Raw genomic sequence first — 15,410 nt, 5'->3', positions numbered from 1 at the left:
TACTTCAGGAGGGTGGAATCTCATAGATTTATAGGGCACAGCAACCTCCCAAATCTGAACTTGTAGTTCTATATTAAATTTAAATTCTTAATAGTTATAAATGGTTCTTAGTAACAAAAGTATGTGAATAAATAAAATGTATCAGATAATCCTCTCTCAGTCTCACCAAGAAATAACATATTTTTATTGTTACAAAATTAATCTTCAGTATGCTTCAGAGCTTCATTTTAAGTTATGCTGGCTTAGTTCCATTGTAAGAACTATCATTAAAATCCTTTTAGCCTTTATTAAAGGCACAATGAATGAAAAAAAACCAGATTATGTTTCATATTTCAAGTACTTCGTGCAGGGGTCCGAAAACACTTTCTTCCATTTCTCTCTCCGGAGTCTTAGAAAAAGCTTACCTGAGAGTATTTTACAAAGGTTTATTTAAGATTGTGTTACTTGGAAGAAGAGGAAAAATACTGTGGCTTCTGAAATTGTGGCTGATGTGAAGCTTGATAGTTCAAGTGACTCAGTAGCAAAATAAGACACTAAAGAGCAAAAGAAGATGGAGAAAGAGAAAATAAAATCTCCCACTCCCCCCCTTCGGGTTCTTTTCCTCAGCCTGTGGTCAGGCTGGCTGTTCTCAAATCTATTTTTCTATCATCAACGTTGCACAATGTTCATTCTACCAGTCTTTTCTTGTGATGGGAGGGAAAAAAAAACCACAAACCAAATAAAAAAAAACATACCAAAATTGGTATGAAAGAAGTTACATCTAAGTCATGCTTTTTTTTTTTGGGGGGGGGGGGGGGGGGGGGAAGGAAGTCAGTTTTGCCCTTTTTGACCTAAGAAAAGTTAGGCAAAGTGTTATGACCTTTTCAATTGTTTTCTGTTATGAGAAGTTAATGATAGTCACATAATTCTTTGCTATTCTGCTCATTTACAAATAATGTATTCTCAGAACATCATACAATTAGAATATTGGCAAGTAATTTCCCTGTTCGTTGTGTTTCTAATCTCATACCCTTTTTAATTGCAGCTTTCTCTTAGGGCTTTGCTACAAGTACTTTCTGTCTCATCGCCTGGATTTCTTTTTACTTCCATGCATGAATGCACTTGTACACAAACTCCTCTCCTATGATATTGTGTCATGAAAGTCACTTAAATCTGCCTTTTCTTTATAGAAACTTAAGAGACATATTATAAATGTCTGTTGTTTGTTAATTTAAATAATTTAGTTCTCACTAATCAGTGTTTCATTCATGTTTACTTTACATATATGGCTGACTGGGTTAACTTGTGCAAAGCAACAAGTCTAAAGTGAACTTTTTTGTAGTAATCTCTAATTACTGTCATTACGTATTTAAATTCAGAATGCTGGTTATCCAGGTGAGGTGAATGATAGTTGCTTGAGGGACACTAATTTATTGATAACTGGCTGTCCTTGATTGTCTTGGCTAAAGTACATTTTAAATTATTTGATGGCTCATATTTAAAAAAAAAAAAGTCTTCGTTAGCTACTAATAAGCATGTTATGAGATAGGAAAATAAATGTAAGATACGTGCCAAATACTGCTATATAAGAAACTTTTTTCCCTGTTATTACAAAACATCAAAAATGCCATTCCTGGTGTGAGCTTCAGAGATTTTTTTTTTTTTTCTTTTATGCATGTCTTTCAAAGGACAAAAAAAATATTAATTGAGACAGATTTCTTTTATCTTTGGGGCTCAAAGAGCCAGCCCAAGCACACTCCTCAGTGGTTATGAGGAAAAATCAGCTCCTGGGAGGGGAGTTTTCCTTGATTTTGGTGGCTATCCATTGCCTTTCTGGGCCTTTCAGGTGGGATTGTACTGACTATCATGGTGTATTTAACACATTTTACATTGGTGCCTTCATTTTTGTTTTATGTCTTCTGACACCTGAACAAAACCCTAGTGTTTCACGTGTCCAGCTTTAGACTTGGTATTGCATCGCTGTGCAAAAGAAATCAGTGAAATCAAAGGAGTTACACCAATGCAAAACAACACTAGGGCAAAGGAAAACCTACCTTGAGGTATCTTCTGTTGCAAGTCATGTCAGAATACGGAGCTAGAACTGATTTCTAAACAGAAATAATAGTCAGATATCATTTAAATTCTGTGTATTTGGAAAGATGAAGAAAAGGAGAAGGAGAATGATGGAAAGGTTTGACTCTGCTCATTAATTTGTGTCTTTGTGCTGAACCCTCATCCTCTGGGAATGCCCTACAAAATTTGAGTTTCCGGATAAAATTCATTATACTACATATTGGGGCTTTTTCAAATAATATTATCTCTTTCAGCTCCCTCTGTGCATCAGAATCTTTTTATTCTAAGTTCTGTGTAAACAGAACAAAAAGACAAATTAATAAAAGGTGTAAGACCCAAATCCTCTGGCAAGGTGCCACATGGCCAGTCTGAATTCTCTAATAGCAGTTTCTGGCCCTGGAGTAGCTTTATCTGGCAGTTATACAAAGAGGATCTTCCAGCACTATAGCTGGATTAATTAGACTGAATTATCTGTAGCATAACTGGTAACTAACTTCAGTAATATTTTTATAAGATTGGAGTCTATATTTTCAAAAAGACAGTACAAATTTTATGCTTAGGAAAATGCTTCTGAAATGAAAGCATTGTGAAACCCACAGCAACACATAAAGGTACAATAGGAAATTTAAATCCAAGATAACGACCAGATTGGCATGTAATATATGCAGTCATAATACGTGCATGTTTTGTGCTAAAAATCCTTGCACTGTATTGTGTTTAGTGAAAGCAAACATTTTATATAGTCGGTTGTAAACTTATGTGTGTAGTTCAAGTACTACATATTGCTAGAATGACAACTAATATGGTCTGCTAAAGATAAATGTAATGCAGTAAAACTGAAAATGTAATTCTGGTTGCAAAAGCAACAACCAAAATATAAAAAATTGCTAGTGTTTTAGAAATGAAATTGTTGCAACCATTTGGCATTCTGAATAAATGTCACTGTGTCACTTGCACCCAATAAAAATGAAAATTACAAACACAATGCATATGCTACACAGGTATTTAGAAAATGCTATAGACATCAGGGCTGAACAATTAGCAAAAGAGAAGAGGAGCAAATTACAGAAAAAGCAATGTAGTGATAACAGCCTAATTATACTCCTGTGGGAATCCTGTACAGATGTTTAAATCTTTTAAGCCCCTAATGATTTGCCTCAAGGATTAATGCTAAAGTATCTATTGCCGCTAGAGCAAGGTCTATAAGTTTTGCCCAAGGGGTTACTCTAAATGCGTACATTAACAGCATTAAAGTTCAAGTGCGTAAACTGTTTTTATTCCTGTATGAAACAGGAATCTATTTTCAATATGTCATTTATGGACAATTCTGAAATGTTAATAAAAATCATTTTAGTAGTATGGGATTCCCATTACGTTTTCACAGTAATCGCTAGAAAGCTTTTCCTGAAAGAAGTATCAAGTTTAGGAAAGTATTTTTTATAAAATTACATGCTGAAAAAAAAAATCATTCGCACTGATAAAGCTGTAATAAGTTAAATAAAAGTATGCAAAAGTTAATTTTGTATTTCTATCCTGAAATACACTGGACTAATTTCATCCTAGTCTCTATCATAAATTGCTCCAAAATTCCTTTGTTTAGTGGGAAGAAGCTGAATAATTCAGGACAAAACTGGGAAAATCAATGTGAGACTGAACTAAGTATCATTCACTTCTAGATATTATTGTAATGGACAAATTCAGACAACAAATTATTTTTTAAAAAATAAGATCTGTTTAAGATGTCATAATTTTTTTTTCTGCCATTTGGTGATTCAAATGCTTCTGATCAGAGTTGATCAACCACTTGTCACTACTATTCTTTGTCAATCGTTAATTAACCATCTTTTAAGTTAAAGGAATTCATAGTTACAAACTTGTTTTACAGCCTTGTTCTGATGATTTATCTTTGAAAATAAAGGTTACAGGCTTAGAGGTCTCCTCTGTATTACACTAAAGGTTTCTCAAAGCCACTTCACATGCCCTTCAAATACCTTTCCACAGAAGAGGAATTTTTTTTAATCAATTGTCATCTTGAAGTATTCAGGCTAGCACAAAAATGATGGGCAAAATCAATTTCAGCTTTAATGTTTTCTTTGTTGACTCTTTCTGGTTTAGCTGAAGAAAACATTCTGTTTCAAAACAAGCGTTACAAATGAATATTTTCAGTCTTCTCTTGCTCTAGCCCATTTCCCACTGTGTCTAGAAGTACAGCAACTAAAGTAAGTTAAGGGATGGTTGGAAAAGTCCCACCATTTGATAAATTTGCATTGATCTCTTTGAAAAACTTTCTGTCATAGTAAGTACAGGGTGGATTCTTCAGTACCATGATCATTCCTCGGTCCTTGTCATCTGAGGACTCCTTTTTAAAAACAGTTGGATTTCCTCAGCCCCAGTACTTTTAAACTGATAACTTAAAGTGAAGAAAAACTTGTTAGTTTATTTGGCTGATGGAATTTGACAGTCATTTTGGACTCATGACAATGTGTCCATTGCGATTCAAATTTTTGAAAATACAAAAATATTTTCCTGATATTACAATATGCCCTTATTTGCAACTATATGTGATACAGTTGAGACTGGTGTGACTAGCCAAGTACCAAGCAATGAGTAATGATGCTTTGATTAGTTTAATTGCTTATGACTCAGTCTAATCAGTCCAGTGTTGTTCCCATTAGTCATATTCACTTGTTTTATGGAAGCTATAAGTAACTGTGTTAAGTTCGTGTTTTTCTAGAGCACGTTATTTGTTTTGTCCTCTGCTTTCAAAATTTTGTGCCATTTTTCAAAGAATGCACAAAAGCAGTTAGCTTCATGAATCAATTTAGTTGGAAGGAAATCCATGTTCTCCCAGAAATATCTTGTTCTTGGCTTTCTCAAATGTGTTCCCTCTTTTGATTTCATTTCACGAGAGCTTAATGAGGAGTTGTCATGTTCCTTCCCCAGTGATTCTGCATCCATGCAGCAGAGGAAGGAGCCCCACCATCTTATACTAGATAACAACCCAAGTCTTGCTTATTCTTTTAAAAAAGGAAAGCAGTGGTAAATTAGTCTTCTATTTTAAAGACTAGCAGGAAAACAGTTATCCGCTTTCTTCAAGCTAGAGGAAAGATCACAGATGTCTGCCTTAGCAGTAAGTGCCTCAAAGCAGCAGGTCTGGACAAGCTTACAAGGTATATAACATGAATTCTTGTTTTCTTTTTGAAAGTTTGAGAATTGGGCTAAGAAGGAGGATGAAGGGGGACCCTTTGTACATGGTAGTCAGAAATATTTAATTTGCAGAATCATGAACACGCACTACCAGGTAGAACATTATTCTGTATTGAGACAGCAAACATCTTGTCAGAAAGATGCTTGTTGGTGTTTTTGCCATTTGTACTGATACCAGTTCACCTATTTCTTTTCTATTTATTCTAGAAACATTGCAAATATTTTAATATTTACACTGATCATTATGAGAAAAAAAAATTTTGCTGGTACTGTATAGCTGAAATATGTGAAATTATCTCCGTCACTGGAACGCAGGCAATCATTTCTGTATGAGGTATACAAAGAAGAGATTTTTTCTACTTGGACTATCTGTAAAAGCAAACCTTCTGACATAATCAAGTCTGTCACAGATTTATACTTTTTATCTTCATAACTGAGACCTAAACAAATCTGTCCTGAGATCCACCTTTTCTCTAGTTTCTACCTTTGTAGCTAAATTCTTTATACACAGTTTAAAAATTTTTAGTCTTCCTTTATCTATCAGTCTACATTTGCCATATCTCTGAAGGACATGAGGGTTTTTTCTCTTGACTATGTAAGATAACAATATTGGCCCAAACTTAGTCATTATAAAACAGAAATATTTTATATTAATCAAGCCCTGTTAGGGTTCAAGTTGATTGTTTATATGGTTTGCTGATGATAATTCTTTTGTGTTATAGGGGGTCTCATGCTTTTACAATGCTAGTTTGGCAGTAAGAGGCAAAGCTGAGATGTTCTATCCTGAATGAGCTGTGAATGAGAACCTATAAAACAATAGAGGTACCTTTTGAAGCTTGCTACGCATAGGGAAAAGAGACATAACCTGGTTTAATAAAAGGACTACAAAATAACATTTTTCTTTTTCTTGATATAACACCAACATGAAATAGCCAGTAACGTGACGTGATGAAATAATCATTAATCAATCTTTTTAGAGCTATTCTATCAGGAGGTTTAGCTGCTAAAAAAAATGTACAATAAAACAAGATACTAGAAGAGTGGTTCAAATTTTGCATAGTGGAAATCAATAACAGGTAGAAAAGTCAACACCCTTAATACTGCATCACAAAGACAGCATGATAGATATTATCTTGGCATGATAAACTCCAGTGTCAGTAAAGTTTGTGTTTGCAAAATAAGAAGCGTAGTTTTTTGTTGCTGTTGTTGCAGTGCTATCTTTATCCATTCTCCTCACATAAAAGACACCATTTTAATTTTCTTAATCCACAAGGGAATTGTCTGAATAGTATCTAGCATTTTACAATGGATTTTACTGTCTTATTTCCTGTCTACTTTTGTCAGCTTTGCCAAATATTTTCTTAGAGAGTTGGAGGGTTTTCCATTCATAAATCTCCCACACTCTGCAGGGTCCAAACTTCTGTCTTTTTTTTGCATAAACAAAGGGATGTTAACAAGTCAATGGACAAAGACCAGTACTTTCAATGATTCAACTAGGATGAAGTTGTTAAGTGTTGATGCTTTGTTATCTTCTTTCCCAGGCAGATATTTACATGCCAGGGTAATCTGACATAGCACAAAATGAGTAATGCAGAAATTCAGAATAGATATCATCAAGGCTATAAATTTACAGATAATTCAAAACTTTAAACACAGTGAGGGATTATGTACTCTCTCACAAAGAATGATTTCTAAACTGTGACAGTAAATTCATTAATTAGTTCAGGGATTAATATTATTTGAGTAATTAATTATAATTTCTGGAAAATGTAATAAAAATCCATTGAATTGTACTGTGAGAAGATAAATGCCATCATTTTAAATTTAAACTGCATGGAGATCCGCCCCTTTAAGCACAAAGTTCAGCTCAGTCTGAATATGTCTTTAGAGTGTACGGTAAAAGGCTTGACAAAATGTAAGGCATTGTTTGGTGGTTGGGTTTTTTTTATTTATGTTTAATTTTTCCATATTGTTGTCTTTTACCAGGTGTTTCAGTAGTTCCTCAGATTGTGACAGATAACTGCACTGAAGGGAGCCTCATTGGTCTGTGACTTCTATCTTTTTGCAGCAAGAGACTTTAGACACAAAATACTACACATATTCTGTTTGTTTAACACTATGCTTGCATAAGATTTTTTTCTCCTTTTTGGGTGGAACAGGTTAAACGTAATGTTCTGAATACAAGCACAGAACATCAGAGAGTTTTATGAACAATATGCAAGTGTGAATTCACCCTAGGATTAGAATACAGCCTTATTTTTGGTACCTATACATAAAGGGGATAAGGAACTAAGGCAAAAGTCTCTTCAAGCAATTACATAGGTTATACAGTTGTGGATAAAAGCAAATCAACTTTTCAAAATCGAGCGGTGATTGTTAGCTAGAATATGTGACTTTCTATGCAGGACGCTCTGACAGCAAAGATAATTCTGTACATATGGGAATAACAGAATATTTATCACAATTTCCTCCAGATACTGCTCCTACATTTCAGTTTTCCACGGCTGTAAACATTGTCAAAGGTTTAACATGTGAAAGTTCTTCCAGAAGAGATTTCTCATGAATCTGAAGTACTTGATTCAATTTCAGGTGATTCCCTTAGCCCAGGAGAAAAATTAGAACAAAAATCACATGTTGTGTAATAACATATTCCTTGTTAATCTGAGCAAGTTGTGTAAAAGTTTTATACTTTGTCTTATGAAAATAGCCTGGAAAAATAGTTGATGTTTCAGAAGTGGCAATTTACTATCTGAGCAAGAATCACATCACAGTTAATGAAGTTTGTATAGAGTATTTCAAGTGCTCTAAGACAGCAATGAAACTTAAAATGTAATTTATATTAGAATTTTTATCTTTTTTTTTGTGGTAGCACCCATTAAGTCACATGCTAACTATAATGAGGAATTGGTACTCCTTTTTGAAAGTACTTCAAAAATTAAATTAGCAGGCCCTTGCAGAATGGTACTTCACTAGGTAAGCTTACTGAAGCTTTGGGAGCACGAAGAGCACTAGGTAACATTCTGTGCTGATGATGCTTTTCTCCATTTCCAAAATATTGCATATGAACAAATTTCATTCTAGAGTAATTTAAAACCCTCTCACTAGTATGTTCCTGGGAAGAAGGTGATCTTGTATGACAAGAAATCTGTGTGGGCACCCTGCAATCCATTACAAAAGCAGTAGGTCAGTTGCACTTACACTGGAAAAAGTGACCCACCTAATGGATGAGGGAAAGGCTGTGGATGTTGTCTACCTGGACTTCAGCAAGGCCTTTGACACTGTCTCTCTCAGGATACTCCTTGAGAAGCTGGCGCCTCATGGCTTAGACAAGTGTACTCTTCACTGGGTAAAAAACTGGCTGGATAGACAAGCCCAGAGGGTTGTGGTGAATGGAGTTAAATCCAGTTGGCGGTGGGTCACAAGTGCTGTTCCTCAGGGCTCAGTATTGGGGCCAGTTCTGTTTAATATCTTTATTAATGATCTGGATGAGGGCATTGAGGGCACCCTCACTAAGTTTGCAGATGACACCAAGTTGGGAGGCAGGGTCGATCTGCTTGAGGGTAGGGGGGCTCTACAGAGGGATCTGGACAGGCTGGATCCATGGGCCAAGGCCAACTGTATGAGGTTCAACAAGGCCAAGTGCCGGGTCCTGCACTTGGGTCACAACAACCCCATGCAGCGCTACAGGCTTGGGGAAGAGTGGCTGGAAAGCTGCCCGGCAGAGAAAGACCTGGGGGTGCTGGTCAACAGCCAGCTGAATAGGAGCCAGCAGTGTGCCCAGGTGGCCAAGAAGGCCAACAGCATCCTGCCCTGTATCAGAAATAGTGTGGCCAGCAGGAGCAGGGAGGTGGTTGTTCCCCTGTACTGGGAACTGGTGAGGCCGCACCTCGAGTGCTGTGTTCAGTTTTGGGCCCCTCACCACAGGAAAGACATTGAGGTGCTGGAACGTGTCCAGAGAAGGGCAATAAAGCTGGTGAGGGGCCTGGAGCACAAGTCTTATGAGGAGCGGCTGAGGGAGCTGGGGCTGTTTAGGCTGGAAAAAAGGAGGCTGAAGGGAGACCTTATCGCTCTCTACAACTACCTGAAGGGGGGTTGTAGTGAGGTGGGTGCTGGTCTCTTCTGTCAGGTGGCTGGTGATAGGACGAGAGGAAATGGCCTCAAGTTGTGGCCAGGGAGGCTTAGGTTGGATATTAGGAAAAATTTCTTTACTGAAAGGGTTGTCAGGCATTGGAACAGGCTGCCCAAGGAAGTGGTCAAGTCACCAACCCTGGAGGTATTCAAAAAGCGCATAGAGAAGGCACTTCAGGACATGGTTTAGTGGGCATGGATGATGGTTGGACTTGATGATCTTAAAGGTCTTTTCCAACCTAAATGATTCTATGATTCTATAAGTAGTGGTGGCAGAATTTGTCCCTCGGGTACACTGGAGGGACTGATAAGGCATCATACATCTGCAAATGTGGGTAATTGGAGCTGCTGTAGTACAGAGAACTGAGGAACAGAGGACAGGTAGGGTCCTCTAGCTGCCCTGGCTGTCCCTCGTCAGCATCCCCCTACCTTTCCCCTCAGCACTGCTTGAATGAAGTCCCTGTATTCTGTGAAATTACTTCATATAAAGCATGGGCTTAGCAGAAGAGCATCTGTGTATCTAAACTTCAGACTGATAGATTCTGAACAATATCTCCAAATTTTTCGGACCGGGCTGACAACTCTCCCAAAGGATTCAAAATGGCACCTTTGTGGCCTCTTGCTCATACTTCAGCAAAACTGCATCACAGATTTGATGTTACTTTCCTTGTTCTTTGATCCTTGATCAGTGTCATCTAGTAATTGCTTTGAAATTAGGATACATTTAAAAATATATAATTCTGACTTTGTGTAAAAGGACTTATCTATCTGGGTCTAAAATTTCATCACAAATTAATATAATACATATCTGCATAGCTAATCTGGTATATTGTTGTAATAATTTCTAGTGCAAAGTGAAACAATCCTTTTAAATAGTGACCCTAGGTAATTTTTCTTGTATGATTAGCATTTTCACCTTATTACTAGGATGCGTGGGGAGGAATTAACTGGTTGCTTTATACCAAGGCAAATTTTAATTAGCTGATGATATAAATGTTTTTGCCTAGTTAAGTACTTAATATACTATTGTAATTGCATGTCCAATGAACTAATACGTATTTATCGCTTGATATTCACATTCAAATGAGTGTTTATAAAAGCATAATCTCAAAGATCTTTAAACATTAAGAGCACATGTTAAAGTAAGCATATTCTTTCTCTTTCTGTTTAGTCATCCATGACTCTTTTGAAGATCATGTTTCTGGAGTTGGGGTCAGGTGCCCCCTGGGCTACTTCCCATGTGGCAATATCACAAAGTGTTTGCCCCAACAACTTCACTGTAACGGTGAGGATGACTGTGGGAATCGGGCCGACGAAGACAACTGTGGTACGTGGTTGAGAGTTTTCTTTGTGTCTAGCACCTGCAGTCACTGAAACCCATGCAGTGCTCACACTAAATAGAGAGCTGCAGAGTGTTAGGAATAGGAAAGTTAAATGTTTTGCAGAGGATACAGCAGGTGTTTGGTTTAGCTAATAAAGCCACCCAACAAGCCATTTGCTAGGAAAGAAGGATGGGCCACATTTTTGTTTGTGTATGGTATCAGTTTATCCAATTTTATCCCTGCTTTGAACTTGTTTGCATATGTCATTTTGATGTGTACAAACAGACGCACGTGATCTAGCAAAGATCTGTGCTGATGAGAGGTAGATGTATGCACTAACAGAGCTTATGTAATGCTTAATGTGACTTTTAAAACTGGCTGGGAAACATAATTTAGAAGAATTTTCAGGATTTTTCAGAAATCATTTATGTCCTAATTTGGGACAAAAAACGTGACTGTGTGAGTGTGCTGTGCAAGCTGCACTGCTACCAGGCTTTGGGGTTTGGAAATGTCAAAATCTCAGGGAATACATGTAGTCAGGTCACTGCTGCCTGCTATTGTGATCCTTGTCACTCTTGACCCTGCCGGATGGTAGCTGTGAACTTGACTTGGTTTGTAGGCTTTACCCCTGCTGCAAACTGAGTAGGGCCAGAGCATGGGCTTTGCACTGGCACTTACCTGTCCACGCTGCTTATTTGTGAGCATGGCCCCAGCACAGCTTTATTCTGTGCTGAGCAGTATCTCTCATGCAGTGCCTGGACACAGCTCAGAGGGTGGCACAGACCTGAGATAGTCTGGCAAAGGCCTCCCTGTATTTAGTGAGAAGAGAACTTAGGCATTTGGTTGGGAGCTATGACCACAGGGAGAGAAAATCGGCCCTAGCACATTTTATTTACTGGTATTGTCAGCTTACTAACAGCCTGGATAGTTTCAGAGTTAGTCTCCAGAGCTGCTGATCTATGGCAGCTGGGGAAACTAGACTTCCTATTTCTTGGTAGCTTGCCTGTAGCCATGGACGGCAGCCAGATGCTTGCTGCCCTGACTCACATGATGCTTCCAGCTCCCCAGAGCCAAGCAGGTGAACTGTTTGCCTGTCCCAGCCAGGCATGCTGCCATTCAGAGCTCTATGTTGGGGGTGGTGGTGGTGGAAATTAAAATATTAAGTGAAAATTCCAACTTCCAAGCTATGTATACTGAAAGAAATTTTCTGAAAGAAATTTCAAACAAAATATGGTATTTTTCACAAGCCTTGTCAACAAAGTCAGTGAGGTTTTGAAAATAGTTGTTCTTGTGTATCTGTGAAGCTGGTTTTTGTACCAATGGGTAGTATTTTATTCTTATACTTATCAAATTTCAGGGTTTTACTCCATATGAAAGTCACTTTTAATTCTAGTCCCATCTAAAGGACCTGCAGCTTTTTCTAGTTTTATGTAATTTGCTGATGCCATAAACTTACTTTCTGTTGCCAGTAATGAAAATCCTGAACAAAATTGGCTCTTGTTCTCTTCTTTTGTAATTATCCTGCCCTGCAGTGGCAGAAATTGCTGATGGTGGTGCCCTCTTATGTTTAAGAAGTCCAAGCACTGTAAACAGTTGGTTTATCTGTGTTTCATTTCTGTATAGTACCAGAAAGTCTATCGTACAAGGACTTGCTAAAAGTGTACCACTTGATCAAATGGCAATTAGGATATACACAGTTTCGTAATGGGATGTACAAGACAGTATAGTTTGCAAGACAATTCAGCTGTGATATAGAATCCTCTTCTGGGTATAGTAATTCAAGAATGAGTTAGCGTTAATTTCTGAAAGTCTAAATTACAAAAGCTGAAGAGTCACTGTATAGACTTACTGGGAAAACTGTGCTATTAGTGGTTTTTTTCATATCTTGACCCCATATTCTCATTTAGAAATGCATGCCTTGTATAATGCATTAAGGTCATACTCATCAGTAATGCTCTCAAAAAGTGGCGTTGCAGTCCAACTTTGTTGTTCAAGTAAAGAAAGAGTCAATTCCTTGCCTGAGAATATGGAGTGTCCTGATGAGATTTTCTGCAATGCCCCTACACTGTAGCAAGTGTGGAGATTTTTGTGGGATAGCTCTGTTTTGTGACCGTTCATCTCGCTTAAAATCCCAGAAAAGAAGCCTCATTGATTAGCTCCCAAGATGAAGAAACTATCCAGCTTTTTTTTTTTTTTTTTTTCCTGCAGTTTCCCAGGATCACTTCAGTATGCCTGCCTTATGCAAGCAATTATATCTGGTTCCTTCTACCCGTTTTTTAAATTTACAACTAGTTTTCAGTTGAAGTCATTGCTCCTGGTTACAGAAAAGCAATTCAAAATGAAATTATTCCAGTGTAGTAATTGTTTCATGCAGTACCATTGGAAATTTTAACCTGATCCACAAGGTACTCTAAGTAGCTTCTGCAACTTCTAAATTCTTGCAAACTTTCATCTTGCATAAATTTAAATAAGAGCTTTGAGATGGCTAGTCTACAACATTCAACCCAGCAAGTGTGGGGAGAGAAAAAAATCATTGCAGACCCTCAAAGGAATTCAGAAATACTTTTTTTTTTTTTTTTAATGCATATATCTCAAACAAAGCTAGGTAAAGCAGCTGCTCTACTAATGATTTCTTCAGTAATGATAAAACACTATCTTAAGCCTACAGAAAATGTTATAGTGAAGACTTGCATATATCTTATGTACAAACCGGTATTACAACATAAGGAAACACAAAGCAAAAATCTGTCGTGGACAATAGTTCTTTCTGTGATGGAAAGGACAATACTGATGAAGAAGAAAAGGAAAAACCCCTTCTTTTAACAACCATAATACTACTATTTGAAAAAAAAAACAACAAAAAACAAAAAACAAAAAACAGGTACTCTAAACATAAGAAAATCCAGTGTAGCTGTTCAATACAAGCCCGTAAGCGTGCTGAATATTAACAGCAACTGCAATTACTGAAATAGCACTTTTAAGAAACATCAGTGAAGGAAACAAGCAGAGAAGCAACTAGCATAAAAAGCACACATAGATCTTCGAAGAGAGTTACTTTGTAAAAGTCCTTTTAAATGCCCTTGAAACAGAAAGTAAAAGGCTTCGGTGCAAAAGAGACCAACATGACAGGAGCCTCTGAAAATACTGAAACTAGTCACTCCAACTATCTTGTAGCAATTCTGTCCATTTCCTCTATTAATGAGGAAAGTTCTCTTGTTCCCCACTTCATTCCTATAGAAATATTTACTGTTGTAATCTTTGAGATGACTTGCAATATTAGTCGTGTTTCATGCACTGCATGACCAGTAACAGCAAAACATGATTGCAAATATTTCAAACTAAACTGAATCCTCACTGAGAGATGTGTTTTCAGATGTACTGTAATCGCCGTTCACACCCAACCCAGGCATGTAAAGATTGGCTTCATGGTGCCTTCTTCAAATCTGCTTCCTCTTTCACTTCTACCATGCTCTCCATGTCCAAACAGTAAACATAAAACTAAGGTCCAGAGCAGTGAAATGACCTGAAATTAGCATCATAGGCAGAGCTGGGAACAGACTCTAGGTCTCAAGACTGCTGTGTTACTGCTTAACCTCGGGGTGTGGACATCCTGCTGGTCACCTCAACTTCAGCAGTTCTTCCACTTCTGGAAAGGGGTGAACTATAGCTGATATGTTACAGTGGAGTGAACCCACTCTTCTTTGGAAGCTCACATGCCTTTGTCACCTAGTTGCATTTCCAAAACCAATAAAATACTGTGTGTGATATCCTGATGAGAAGAACTTGAGGCAATGTAGTAAACTGCAATAAGAGGAGGAGGCTAGCAATTTATCATGCCCAAAGTGATGGGAGGCTCTTTTTGAACTATCACTAGATAACATTAAATGTGCATGGAAAATACAATCTTACTTTTTTAACTTGAAAACATATGCAAATTTGTCATCATTATGATATTTTTCAATAAAAATTATTTATTTAAAGTTTCATAATTTCTCATAAAAGCTTATAATCTTGAGGACTTTCCTTTTCTAGGCTTGATTATGGCAGTAAATTTTTCCCTGCTGTTCTTCCCCGTGCTCATCTTTCTGAAGCACCAAATTCTTAAAAAGACTGAGTACTTTGTTAAACAGTTTGGCCTGTATCACGTTTGGAATTATTTTTGTATCTGTTAGCAAAACTCAAAATGTGTGGGGAAAAAAATATAGCAATTCCAGCATCCTTCTGTGCCCAAGCTTGATTAAAGCTCAAGTTCACAAAGCAAGGCACACTTGAGAGTGTTTTGTCCTACTGAGACTATGTTTGATTTCAAATGTAATGGCTTCAGCCTAATTTTCCAGGGGAGAGCTTTTCCTGTTTATTTACAGCTGTAAGATTTGATTCTGCAGCTACTGCAGCTTCTGTCCTGGTTTCAGCTGGGATAGAGTTAACTGTCTTCCTAGTAGCTGGTACAGTGCTATGTTTTGAGTTCAGTATGTGAAGAATGTTGATAACACATTGATGTTTTCAGTTGTTGCTCAGTAGTGTTTAGACTAAAGTCAAGGATTTTTCAGCTTCTCATGCCCAGCCAGCAAGAAAGCTGGAGGGGCACAAGAAGTTGGCACAGGACACAGCCAGGGCACCTGACCCAAACTGGCCAACAGTGTATTCCATACCATGGGACGTCACATCTAGTTTAGGAACTGGGGAGTGGGGGCAGGGAAT

The sequence above is a fragment of the Buteo buteo genome, chromosome 1 (assembly GCF_964188355.1).
Source record: "Buteo buteo chromosome 1, bButBut1.hap1.1, whole genome shotgun sequence".
Taxonomy (NCBI): Eukaryota; Metazoa; Chordata; class Aves; order Accipitriformes; family Accipitridae; genus Buteo; species Buteo buteo.
This window is presented reverse-complemented; position numbering follows the sequence as displayed.